The 12418-nt window shown below is 48.9% G+C and overlaps 4 pseudogenes; 3 read left to right on the top strand and 1 right to left on the bottom strand.

Annotated features, from left to right (window-relative positions):
• Nucleotides 1–2808: 2808 nt before the first annotated feature.
• Nucleotides 2809–5954, bottom strand: LOC144115295 (uncharacterized; annotated as a pseudogene).
• Nucleotides 5955–9409: 3455 nt separating this feature from the next.
• Nucleotides 9410–9590, top strand: LOC144116746 (U2 spliceosomal RNA; annotated as a pseudogene).
• Nucleotides 9591–9706: 116 nt separating this feature from the next.
• Nucleotides 9707–9887, top strand: LOC144116745 (U2 spliceosomal RNA; annotated as a pseudogene).
• A 116-nt stretch (nucleotides 9888–10003) lies between these two features.
• Nucleotides 10004–10184, top strand: LOC144116764 (U2 spliceosomal RNA; annotated as a pseudogene).
• Nucleotides 10185–12418: the final 2234 nt, after the last annotated feature.

The raw sequence follows: 12418 nt of genomic DNA, 5'->3' as shown, positions 1-12418 counted from the left end.
CAGGCGAAGCTTTGCAGGCGCGTCTTGCTGGACCCCGCCCTCCTTCGCGATGAACGGTTTCCAGCTGCAGTCAAGGCGTAGTTCGGAAGCCTCAACTTCCGTTGGCGCAGTGCTCGTGCAGTCATGACGCCCGTTCTTCCCTGCACGCTTTCCCTTTGACATGGCGTCGCTAGAGAAATCTCGAGGGGATAGGTAGTGCCGGCCATGTTGATGAGGCGATCCATCACACGCAAGGTGGGTGGGACAGTACCGTCGTCGCTCCTAGGTGACTTCATGCTGCTGGATGCCGCCACTGCAGCAGATGCGCTGGTCCGCATCCATGTGGCGATCTTGGCAAACGTGCAGAACACTAGTCGTGGTATAGCAGCCACGACCCTGAAGCGGCATGCCACGTTCCGCATGACGCCAGGGGCACCCCACAGGAGCCTCGACACGAATCGGAAGCCGTCGGCCAAGTGGACGCCGGGTCGCTGGTGGGCGCTGCCGCCGCATGTGCTGGTACCACGGCCGCTCACCTTGCTCATGATGAACTCGCGGGAAGAGTTGTATGCCAGGGAGCGATCCTTCGGGATGCTTGCGTGCCTTGTGTGTGGCGGGTTCTTGAGACTGCCCTCCGCCGGCCAGAGCTGGTCGCAGCGCAACGAACGGCGAGTGCTGTCGGGAGACTACGTGGCTGTTCTGATGACTGCGCGACCGAGCAGGGGCACGTGCATGGGCTCCGTCGTCGTCTTCCCTCGAGCGGAGTGGCACGCTGAGCCGCTCATGAAAAGTCGTGTAGGGAGGATTTACTGCACAAACAGCCCACTTCTATTCAGGCCAATTCCTTTTTGAAATGGAGCGCGTACTTTTTAGGCGTCTCAATTGATAACAGAAAAAAAGATACGAAGAATAACACTAGAGGGCGTTGGAATTAATTGGTTTTTGGGGAAAGGTAATTTGGCGCAGTATCTGTCTCACATCTCGGCGTACACCTGAACCACGCCGTAAGGGAAGGAATAAAGGAGGGACTGAGAGAAGAAAGAGGTGCCGTAGTGGGGGGCTCCGGAATAATTGCAACCACCTGGGGATCTTTAACGTGCACTAACATCGCACAGCGCACAGGCGCCTTTGCGCTTCGCCTCCATCGAAACGCGGCCGCCGCAGTCGGGTTCGGACCCGGGTACTCTGGATCATGCAGTAGCCGAGCGCCCTAACACGACATACACCGCATACACGCTTAACGGCATTCACTGTACTTATATAATGCACGCATTTGACAGCCACTTCCAAAAACCTTCAAAACCTTTTCATAGGCCCTTTATGGCCGATTCACACGACGGACTGTTAGCCCGTGGCCCGCGCATCACGTGTTCGTGAGTCACCAAATCGAGAGGCGTGCTGTCGTCCCGCGGATTGGACTACCAAGGAGGTTCAAGTGCCTCTCCCCTCGGGGGAATTAGCGGCGGCCCGCGAAGATGCGCCCGCCAGCTCTGGCAACCACCGCTCTTGCCAGTATTTCGGCTGCCGCATTTCGCTGAGTGGCGTTGAGCTGGCGCGGTTTTGACAAGCTGTACTGCGTTCGCTACCTTGACGAAGTGGTCGACTCGGCTAGCAAGAACATTACCCCCCGAACAGCTTTCAGGCCTGCGCGTCACGTGACGCGACGTCAACGACGTCACTGCGCGCCGGCTGAGGGCCGCGAGCGATTGCCGCGCGCTCGCCTCGCGGGAACTGATGCCACAGACAGGCTTATCGACCGCGAGGTCCGCGCGATTTATCAGGGCAAAGACAAATAATTAAGATTACGGACAGAATTATACATATTTATTAATCACAGCAGACTCTGTCTGTATGCATTTTACAGATATTTACCACTACACATCGTTCGCAGCCAAAATACATGACAGACAGAAAACGATATTGCACTGTAATGTAGACGGATGTTGCCTTTTATACTGCGTGCTATAAAATCATAAACAACTGACAGCCGAAACAAGTTGTTGCACCGATAAGAGGTACACACAGTTACAATACCAATCTGTATATTAAAGTAGGCCCTGTGGCACGTTACGAGTTTCAGATGAATGAGAGGAAGCAGAACATAGCACATTGCAATGGCAAGAGGTAGAAAACGAAAACCATACTCGCATCTTAACTGTAGGTTAGAAGAAAATATTATTTCATCCATTTTTCAGAGTAGGTGGCCGCCCTTCAATGGCATAAAGCACAACATATTACTTTGTATATCGATAGCAGATGCCGGGGCTAGCAAAAATCTTTTCCTTCCTTTTTACTATTATTTTAATAAAACCACTACCACCACCGCCACAGTCGAATACATGCAAAGAAACCACAGTACATTAAACACACTTGTGACTAAACTGTGGACTAGTTTATAATAAATAAGTGACACAAAGAACCACCTATTTCACTGCTGCCGGTACAGGAATGCGCAAGAAATTCACTGCACAAACTGCATTGCACAATAATATAGACACTAATACAATAATACATAATAGACACTGCAACAATAGTACAATAATTGACACTGCACAAAAAGAGCACATACAGACAAAAGGTGTGACAAATTCACCTACCACAGCAGGCACTGTCTGAAGTTCAGCTCAGTAAAAAACAACAACATTGCACTTAATTGCCAAAACTTTAAAATTTCAGATCAAAAACAAAGAACTGTCATTTAAACTCTGGGCTAGAAAGCATGCATAACGCAAACAAAAGAAGGCTCATTGCACTACAACAGGCAGAAGTTCGCCAAAGAAATCACATGAGGAAACTGCAATAAAACACGTGCAGTGTAATTTCAAGTAATTAAATGGACAGAGTACAAGTTATGGAAATTTGCTTTTCAAGAAAGATTTGGGCTTTTGTTTTTTGCCTTCTGTTCTTTTATAATATGAAGTTGATCATTCCTTTGTTTACATAAGTTGTTAAGCATTATGTTTGCTGCACAGTTTGCAACAAGTGTGACAAGGAGCTCGTAAGCATGCCCATTTTCACATGTATATATATGTCCTCAAGCCTAGGTAGAGAGTTGAGCGTCAATTGCCGAACAACATTCCTTTGGTTGGGCCCATGGAGAAATTGTGTGCAGGCACTTTGTGTCACAAGCTTTTTAACTACAACCTCCGTGTACATGACTATTGTAATCACAAGGGCAGAGGCAAACTTGAGTCCACCTCGGTCCAGTTGTGCGATTAAGGAATGGGTGTCTCCTTCCATTTCCGTCTCACTTCCGGTAACAACCAAGTGTCCTCGGCAACTTTCACACTTTAAAACTTTCATTGTAGCATGCGCACAATACCCGCCAACATAACCAATAACTGTCACTCGTTCTCTGAGTACATCAAGGTCAGCGTCTACAACTTGAACACTAAAGGAGGTTCCTACATCTCTGACACTGTTCGTCTCTTCGATGTTTCTGGTCATCAGTGCTCATCTTTGGCAGGACATTTTGAAGGCGAATCCTGCCCTCTGTCTCACAAAGCTGTCGAACAGTTATGTGGTACTGCCCACCAGCCATTTGCCGGTACTGTCCAAAACGACTCTCGAGAGGATCCGTTGGAACTTTCCCTAGTAGGACGCACTTAAAATGAAGTTCACTTATGCTGTACTTTGCCAATGCCAGTGAGGATTGAGCAGATAGCCTTAAGGCACTCAATGTGCCCTGGGTAAGGACCCCAGTGTCATGCCCATAAAATTCCCAGACATCAAGCCAGGTAATGAAACCATTCAGAAAAGCTACTTTTGGGTCATCTTTACTGGAAAAAATGGGTTCTTCGTAAACAGTACGATGATGGAAGCTTTTATTTGGCGGTTTTACATTGACAATACTCCACCAGCGAAGAATGATTTTGATCAAATCTTTTGTTGCTGCCGCATGTTGAAAATCAGCTTCACTACTGCGAGCTGTCAGGGCTGTGGCTACGTGCGGATTAAAAACCTGCAGTACCAGCTTCACATTTTGCAGTTACAAGTTGCTCGGATTAAGTGCCTTGGATGTCAAGCCATACCCAGACTTTATCAGTAGAGATGACTCCTCTTTATATAAATCTCTCAAATTCTTAAATGAGGCAGTCATTTTGCATTCAGGACGAACATAATTGTTTGAAAGCTCAAAGCGTGGGTAGAAAAAGCAAGTCACCGCATTTTTCTGATTCAGCCAGTTGTTTCTGATACACTTCAAAAGATGTACAGCATCTACCACATAAAATAATGGCCGATCTGGATCTGCCGGATGTGGATAAACATGACGAAGCATTGGCTTTGGCAGAAACATCTTCATTACCTTTCTGTTTAGAGAGTTATTGCCACAAACAATGGCTATGACCCAATCTCTTCTAAGCCGTATGATCAGCTTCTTCAGTATGGCATGAAGCTTGTCTCCCTGTATGGTTTTTACCAGAAGAATGTGTGCTACCTCCTTGAATGAGCTCCGCAGACTTTGTATCATAAACACGTGTGATAATGTGGCTGCCTCGCTGGAATTCACTGCAGCACCACATATGCTGCCCCCCCCCCCCCCCCCCGCCTATAATCAAAACAAGGCTTGATATGAATTTCGTCAAGCATCAACATCACTGTCTTTTCATGTGGCTGCAGATGTGTAAATCTCTGGGAAACATACTGAAAAAAAATTGCATCACAAGAATCAATTTCTGGGCACATTTGTACAGATGAGCACACTTTCCTAATAGTGCTCGGATGGTGCAAGGCTAGTGTACTTGTTTTTCTCAAATACTTGTAGGCATGCGGCGATATTGTGTGGAGAATGCATGCAAACACCATTACCTGTGCACTCTACTGAATACGCTCTGCCCCTTGTTTTCATTAATGCTTGCTTCCAATTTGTCTTGAAGGGAATTTACTGCAAGCGGCAGGTGGCGAGAACTACAACGCTCGCCAGACTCTTCAGACAGCATGCACAGGTTGTTCAAAATTTCCAAGAAGGAGATTACTTTGCAAACCGAGTCTGGTACAACAGCGCTACCAAGATTCTTGACCGCGGATCCTTGGTAGCAGGCCGAGGCTGAGGTTTTCGAACACTGTCAATGACGCCTTCAACCAAGGTTAACGATCATTGGTGATGTTCAAAAACATCGTACATTCTTCTTTATCAATCACAGTCCACTGCACTGACACTGAGGCCACTTGCAGGCGCGCCTTTAGTTCTTCGAGTGACGAAAATTGGTCTCTCTCCTGCTCCGCTTCATATGACGCCAGTGATCCTTTGACCGCACGGGCGAGTTGGGAAGCTTCTAGTCGGCTCCTCTTAGCATCAGGTGCTTCTCTCTTGCTGTAGTCTGGTGCTGAAAGGTACGAAGGGCAGTTGGGAAATATGGTAGGCACCGATCCACGGCGCAACCGCGGTACTGGCAATCGAACTGTAAGAACATTTCCTGTTCTTGGATCCGTGTACGATGCCGTCGTCTCGATGCATGAAGCGTCGAAATGATCGGCGCAAACCTGCACAAACGTACAAACGTTTCGTAAACATCTCAGAATCCACTTATTAAAATAGCCTAATGCTAGCCCCTTTGTCTATAAGCGTGTTTGCAGCAAAGAAATGTGGCCACAATCAATCTATCTGGGCTTCGGAAGTATAACAATAAACGTGCTGATTAAGTAAAAGCAACCAGGAGCACATAACAGTACCATAAACATTACTTACCTTAGTGTACGAAGTGGGCACGAAGTCCTTCCTTGGAATGGCGCGTAACCACTTCTTGAAAGTACTAACTGAAGGCACAGCTCACAAAGGAAGAGAAATACAGCGCTGTCCCGTCCTTCGTGCGCTGTGCCTTCAGTTAGTACCATGTACCGACTAGCCCAGACAAACACCTTATTGCAGTACGCTTCTTGAAAGTGTCGTCGTCTTTTGGAAAAGAAAACACTTGTATCTTCCTGCACGTATCGTAATTGCCGGGGCACCCCGGCACACAACACTTGTTCGGCATTTTAGTATCCACCGCACATCGCACACGGAAACAAAATTTCCGCAAAACAACGACGAGAGACGACAAACGTGACCACGCCGCTGCAACCTACCGGCCATGGAGGAAGTCTTCCTCCATGCTACCGGCCCGCAGGGACTAAAATCATGTCGGTGGCGATGCGGCTTCTGCATGTGTCAGTCTGCCGGATGTGACGTCAAAATTTTGGGCGCTGGCCTGAAAGCTGTTCAGGGGGTAATGTCGCTGCACGCCGCGTCGCGGGGAGAGGCCAGACGGATGAGGCGGTAGCAAGGGAGAGAGAAAAAAAAAGAGCTAGATACGTGCTTGAAGGAGCCGGTCGAGACGGGTGAGCCGGCAGCATGCGGAAGGAAAAGAAAAAAAAAAGGTCGCTGCGCCGCACTTGGGGAGAAAGGGAGTGGAAAGGAAAGAAGCACGGCTCACTCGCTCCTGAGCGACCCAATCACCCTTACAGATTTAAGTGAGCTGGTGAGCCGTTCAAATGAGCCGGTTCATTTCACTGAGCTGAGCCGTTCCGTGCCGCTCACTGAAGTGAGCCGTCTTGTCCATCTCTAGTTGGACCCGGACGTGGTGCTTCGCGTCGTCTGCCACTTCGCTTCGACGAGCGGCAGTGTCGGACGCAGTGGCCCTCCAAAGAGCACAACCATGCCCTCGCGTATTCGTACTAATAGTGGACGACACTGCACATTCCAGACACAAGCGAAGGGCACGAGTTTTCGAAAAGGTACTAGGTGAATATTGCCCACGGGCTAACTATATAGTAAATTGAGCGGCGATCTTGCAAATGTTAAAGATGTTCTGCTCCGTTCGAAGTTTCTCAGAATTGGTTTACAAGATACCCTGCCGCGACGATTGCAACTCAGTCTACGTCGGGGAGACAGGAAATCTACCGAGGCGGCTCGAAGAGCACCGCAGTGATGTCGGCAGGACCCGAACAGCCGGCCGCAAGTGCTGCGGCAGAACATGCGCAAACAGGGCGTGAAATTGCTTGTGATAACGTAGAAATGGTTGCCACTGAAATAAATTCGTAAGCGCGTGCGTGGCTGGACCTGGAGTCCTTAATAATACAGACAAAGCTTAATACACTCAACATAACAAAGGGAAACCTTCACCAGGCCTATGCAAACTCATTTTGCCGATTAGTTAAGGCTACATAACCTGATTTTTTCATGATCGGTCCTTCGATGTGAACAAAGGTTGATTTCTGGTTTAAGGCCGCTTACTTCCGATGGCTTCACTGGGGCCCGATGCGCCATTCAGCCACCTAGTGGATATCAGTAGTACAAACCATAGAGTTTCTTACTTTTCAATATTGGAAAACTCTATGATGCAAACAATGGTGCATAAGGTGGTAGTGGTTTTATTAAAAATAATAGTAAAAAGGAAATAAAAGATTTTTGCTAGCCCCGGCATCTGCCATCGATACTGAAGCACCTGAGCTGGGGCAGCGGGAATAAAGGATAGCAGGCAGAATGTAGAAATGAAATGAAAGAGGTGAGGGGACAGGAAGAGAGGATAGGGGGAGAATTAATATGTACAAACTATTTACACAATAAGAAATGTGTCCAGGTTGTGCGCTTGATTAGTTCATTTTAGAGGAATTAAATCACACACGCGCACAGCACTGAGTAGGTTACAACTGGAGTGGGGCGTCCAGTTATTAATCGTTCAAGGTAGAACTCGGGGAGCGGTCGGTCACTGCGTGTAACTACCTGACGGAGAACAGACGGGACGTCAAGCCCGTGTGTTCGAGGAATGCACAGAGGCTCACCAAAGTTCGCTCACGAGTACGCGCACTGCCCTGCCGCCACAATAGCGTCTTGATGGTGCATAAAACTTCGTATATGCTGCGCTGACTCTGATGGTCGAAATTACTCCGACCTCCACTCCGGAGTTCCCGGGTTCGAACCCGACCGCGGCGGCTGCGTTTTTATGGAGGAAAAACGCTAAGGCGCCCGTGTGCTGTGCGATGTCAGTGCACGTTAAATATCCCCAGGTGGTCGAAATTATTCCGGAGCCCTCCACTACGGCACCTTCTTCTTCCTTTCCTCTTTCACTCCCTCCCTTATCCCTTCCCTTACGGCGCGGTTCAGGTGTCCAACGATATATGAGACAGATACTGCGCCATTTCCTTTCCCCAAAAACCAATTATTATTATTATTATTATTATTATTATTATTAACGGTACCTTTCTTCTATCACTCCCTCCTTTATCCCTTCGCTTACGGCGCGGTTCGGGTGTCCACCGAGATATGAGAGACAGTTACTACGTCGTTTCCTTTCCTCAAAAACCAATTTTCAATTTTCTGATAATTGGTCCCCTTCACTGTGCGGCGTTCGCCGATGCTCGTCGCGATATGCTCGCGGCCTATAGGGCGCAGGGCATACTACCAGACTCCATCAAGACGCTATTGTGGCCGCAGGGCAGTGCGCGCACTCGTGAGCGAACTTTGGTGAGCCTCTGTGCATTCCTTGAACACACGGGCTTGACGTCCCGTCTGTTCTCCGTCACGCAGTGACCGAACGCTCCGCGAGTTCTACCTTGAACGATTAATAACTGGACGCCCCACTCCAGTTGTAACCAACACAGTGTTGCGCTCGTGTGTGATTTAATTCCTTTAAAATGAACTAATCACGCGCACAACCTGGACACATTTCTTATTGTGTAAATAGTTTTTACATATTACTTCTCCCCCTATCCTCTCTTCCTGTGCCCTCACCTCTTTCATTTCATTTCTCCATACTGCCTGCTGTCCTTTATTTCCGCTGCCCCAGCTCAGGTGCTTCAGTATCGATGGCAGATGCCGTAGCTAGCAAAAATCTTTTCCTTCCTTTATACTATTATTTTTAATAAAACCACTACCACCACCACGCCAGCTTTCCCACTGACGTAGTTAAATGTCGTTAATTACTGGCTCTGCCTCAATAGCGTTGTGATCGATGCGCCGCTTTGTGTGTAAAAGATGAGTTAACAGATATGTGCAGACGGATTACTTTAGCATCTGATATAAAACAATTACGGCGTTTAAAAAGTGCATGCAAATAAATTTATGCATAGCTTCGCACGGAAGCAGTGGACCGACGATCGTTCGCGGAATAGACCTGCCGTGCTGCGCCAGGAATGTCCGGAGCACTAGGGTATATAATCAGGTTTGCGATAATTATATGCCCACTAGATGCATGCCAATGTCCGGACCCCGTAGAGTATTTGTTACGGGTCCAATGGACTTATTTTTGGAAATGTAGCGGAGAGTATGAAGGATGCTTCACTCCCGCCATCGGTTGGCCCGGTATTGCACTACCTCCGGGATCGGCCTTGTCTTAAGCGCGTCTTTACTATCCTGTCTTTCTATCCCATCTTTCAACTCTTCTTCTATCTGCACATGGTAGCGATTGTGGTTCGGCTTGAGCCAGTGAGCAGGCCTGTGCACTTTCCTTTCTTTTCTTCCTGGCAGAAACAGACGGATCAGGCTGAATGCGCGAATGTCCGGACCCCGTAGAGTATCTGTTACAGGTCCAATGGACTTATTTTTGGAAATGTGGCGGAGAGTTTGAAGGATGCTTCACTCCCGCCATCGGTTGGCCCGGTATTGCACTACCTCCGGGATCGGCCTTGTCTTAAGCGCGTCTTTACTATCCTGTCTTTCTATCCCATCTTTCAACTCTTCTTCTATCTGCACATGGTAGCGATTGTGGTTCGGCTTGAGCCAGTGAGCAGGCCTGTGCACTTTCCTTTCTTTTCTTCCTGGCAGAAACAGACGGATCAGGCTGAATGCGCGAATGTCCGGACCCCGTAGAGTATCTGTTACAGGTCCAATGGACTTATTTTTGGAAATGTGGCGGAGAGTTTGAAGGATGCTTCACTCCCGCCATCGGTTGGCCCGGTATTGCACTACCTCCGGGATCGGCCTTGTCTTAAGCGCGTCTTTACTATCCTGTCTTTCTATCCCATCTTTCAACTCTTCTTCTATCTGCACATGGTAGCGATTGTGGTTCGGCTTGAGCCAGTGAGCAGGCCTGTGCACTTTCCTTTCTTTTCTTCCTGGCAGAAACAGACGGATCAGGCTGAATGCGCGAATGTCCGGACCCCGTAGAGTATCTGTTACAGGTCCAATGGACTTATTTTTGGAAATGTGGCGGAGAGTTTGAAGGATGCTTCACTCCCGCCATCGGTTGGCCCGGTATTGCACTGCCTCCGGGATCGGCCTTGTCTTTAGCGCGTCTTTACTATCCTGTCTTTCTATCCCATCTTTCAACTCTTCTTCTATCTGCACATGGTAGCGATTGTGGTTCGGCTTGAGCCAGTGAGCAGGCCTGTGCACTTTCCTTTCTTTTCTTCCTGGCAGAAACAGACGGATCAGGCTGAATGCGCGAATGTCCGGACCCCGTAGAGTATCTGTTACAGGTCCAATGGACTTATTTTTGGAAATGTGGCGGAGAGTTTCAAGGATGCTTCACTCCCGCCATCGGTTGGCCCGGTATTGCACTGCCTCCGGGATCGGCCTTGTCTTTAGCGCGTCTGTAATATCCTGTCTTCCTATCCCATCCTTCAACTCTCCTACTATCTGCACGTGGTAGCGATTGTGGCTCGTCTTGAGCCAGTGAGCAGGCCTGTGCACTTTCATTTTCTTTCTTCCTGGCAACAACAAACAGACAGACGGATCAGGCTGTCTCACTCCCCTGTTGGTGCAGGAAATTGATGTGCATTATTGGGCGCGCTTAGCGTCGACACCCCTCCCAGATCATCATCTACGCGACTTTGGAAATTTGGTTTGGTACGTAGTTAATCACAGGGGTAGCAGGAGTTGTGGTTTACGTACACAACATAAATGCCTGATAGCTTCAGTACAGCATTTTCATTCATGTACAAGCTTCTTTTTTCTGAAAAAATTTTGTGTTCTAGTTTTGATAAATTGTGCACATATATCACCCAACATTAAAGGGGCTGTCAAACACTGCTTGAACGGATGCCGGTTACACTTCAGATGGATTCTTTATGTCACGCAGATGCTGGCTCAAAAAGAGTTGCTAGAATCGATTCATAGGAACGGGAAATTTCAGAATACAAGCAAACAAAATGCTGCCCTCAACCCGATTTTCGCGCAGCTTCCTAGCTATTTCCATCATCACTCTCCCAATGACGACACTTGGGGGACCAATCAAAACAGCCTATCTGAGCACGTCGAGGAAGTTTGCACTCCATGGTCGCCTATTCTCTGTAACTCGTTCTTGCCAAGGCTGGCAGCGCCGTTTGCATGGTTACAACAACCATGGGAACGCCCAGCTGACCCAGCGATGCTTCATCGTCCCGTCGACGGCGCAAAAGAGAACACTGATCAGTGAAGTTCCCTGACTTATGGATCTGAACGCGATCTGAACTGGATCCGAATTCGAGCGCGAGATACTGCGACGGTGTAGCGCCGGCCTACCGCTACTGCTTACAGCCTACCATGGACTGTCGCTCCTAGCGCGTTGGTTGGTCACGGCGAGCAAGGAGCGCGCTCTGTTGAATAAAGTCCCTCAATAAAATTATAGAGGGACTTTACTGTTGACGGAAACGTGGCGCCATCTGGCGCCGTCCCCCGGTGATCCTCCACTACGGCCGCTCTCGAGGGGAGCGCGCTCTTAGGCCGCAAAACTTAATTGTTGTTTGGCTAATTGGTAAGCCATGATCTCAGAAGAACCAGCGCAAAAGGAAGAACGGAGAAGAAACAAGGTGACCTCCTTGTTTTTTGTCTGTTCTTTTTCCGCTGGTTCTTCTGAGACCGCGCTTAGAGCGCGCGCGCCCCCCTCGAGACCGGCCGTGCCTCCATGCACAAGCGGACGATGCGCTCGGCTATATGTGAAACGAACGGCTTTTTTTCTTTGCATCTTTCCTTGGGACCAAAACGAACGCTTGAGTGCAATGGCTCGATAGGATCGATTCCGCAAAGCCATTCTCAGATACATAGAGAGTAGCCATAAGTGTTGTGTGCTATAGTATGATACAACTTAAAAAAACAGCAGTTGCTAACACTGGGCCACGGTCCGAGGCGTACTGCATTACTACAGTGAACTAGAATAGTATTACTATAGTGCCTAGAAGTATATTCTAGGCCCTATAGCGGCAGTGAAGATGACATGCTGTAGATGACGATGGGCTTTCTTGAAAAATGTTTGATTACAGAAGACGCAGGTGAGGGCTTGCCGCCGCGGTAGGTGAGACGATCGGCAAATGAGTTCCGGTCCACGAAGCATGCAGGCCGCAGGTTGCCAGGAGCCGACGGCCGTGGTCCTTGGACGCACCGAACGACAGGGGCAGGGAGGCGGTGTCCTCACGTGTTGGCAGCGTCTCGTGTCGGGCAGGTCATTCTGGTCGCGGCAACGTCATCATTTCGTCGTGTCTTGTGGTCCGGCCGGGGGGTGGGGCTGGGGTGAGCGGCGAGGTCGGTTCAGGTCTGGCGGGCTGG

Source organism: Amblyomma americanum, chromosome 1 (genome assembly GCF_052857255.1).
Source record: "Amblyomma americanum isolate KBUSLIRL-KWMA chromosome 1, ASM5285725v1, whole genome shotgun sequence".
NCBI lineage: Eukaryota > Metazoa > Arthropoda > Arachnida > Ixodida > Ixodidae > Amblyomma > Amblyomma americanum.
Note: the sequence above shows the minus strand (reverse complement) of the source record. Positions and strands in the feature narration are given on the sequence as shown.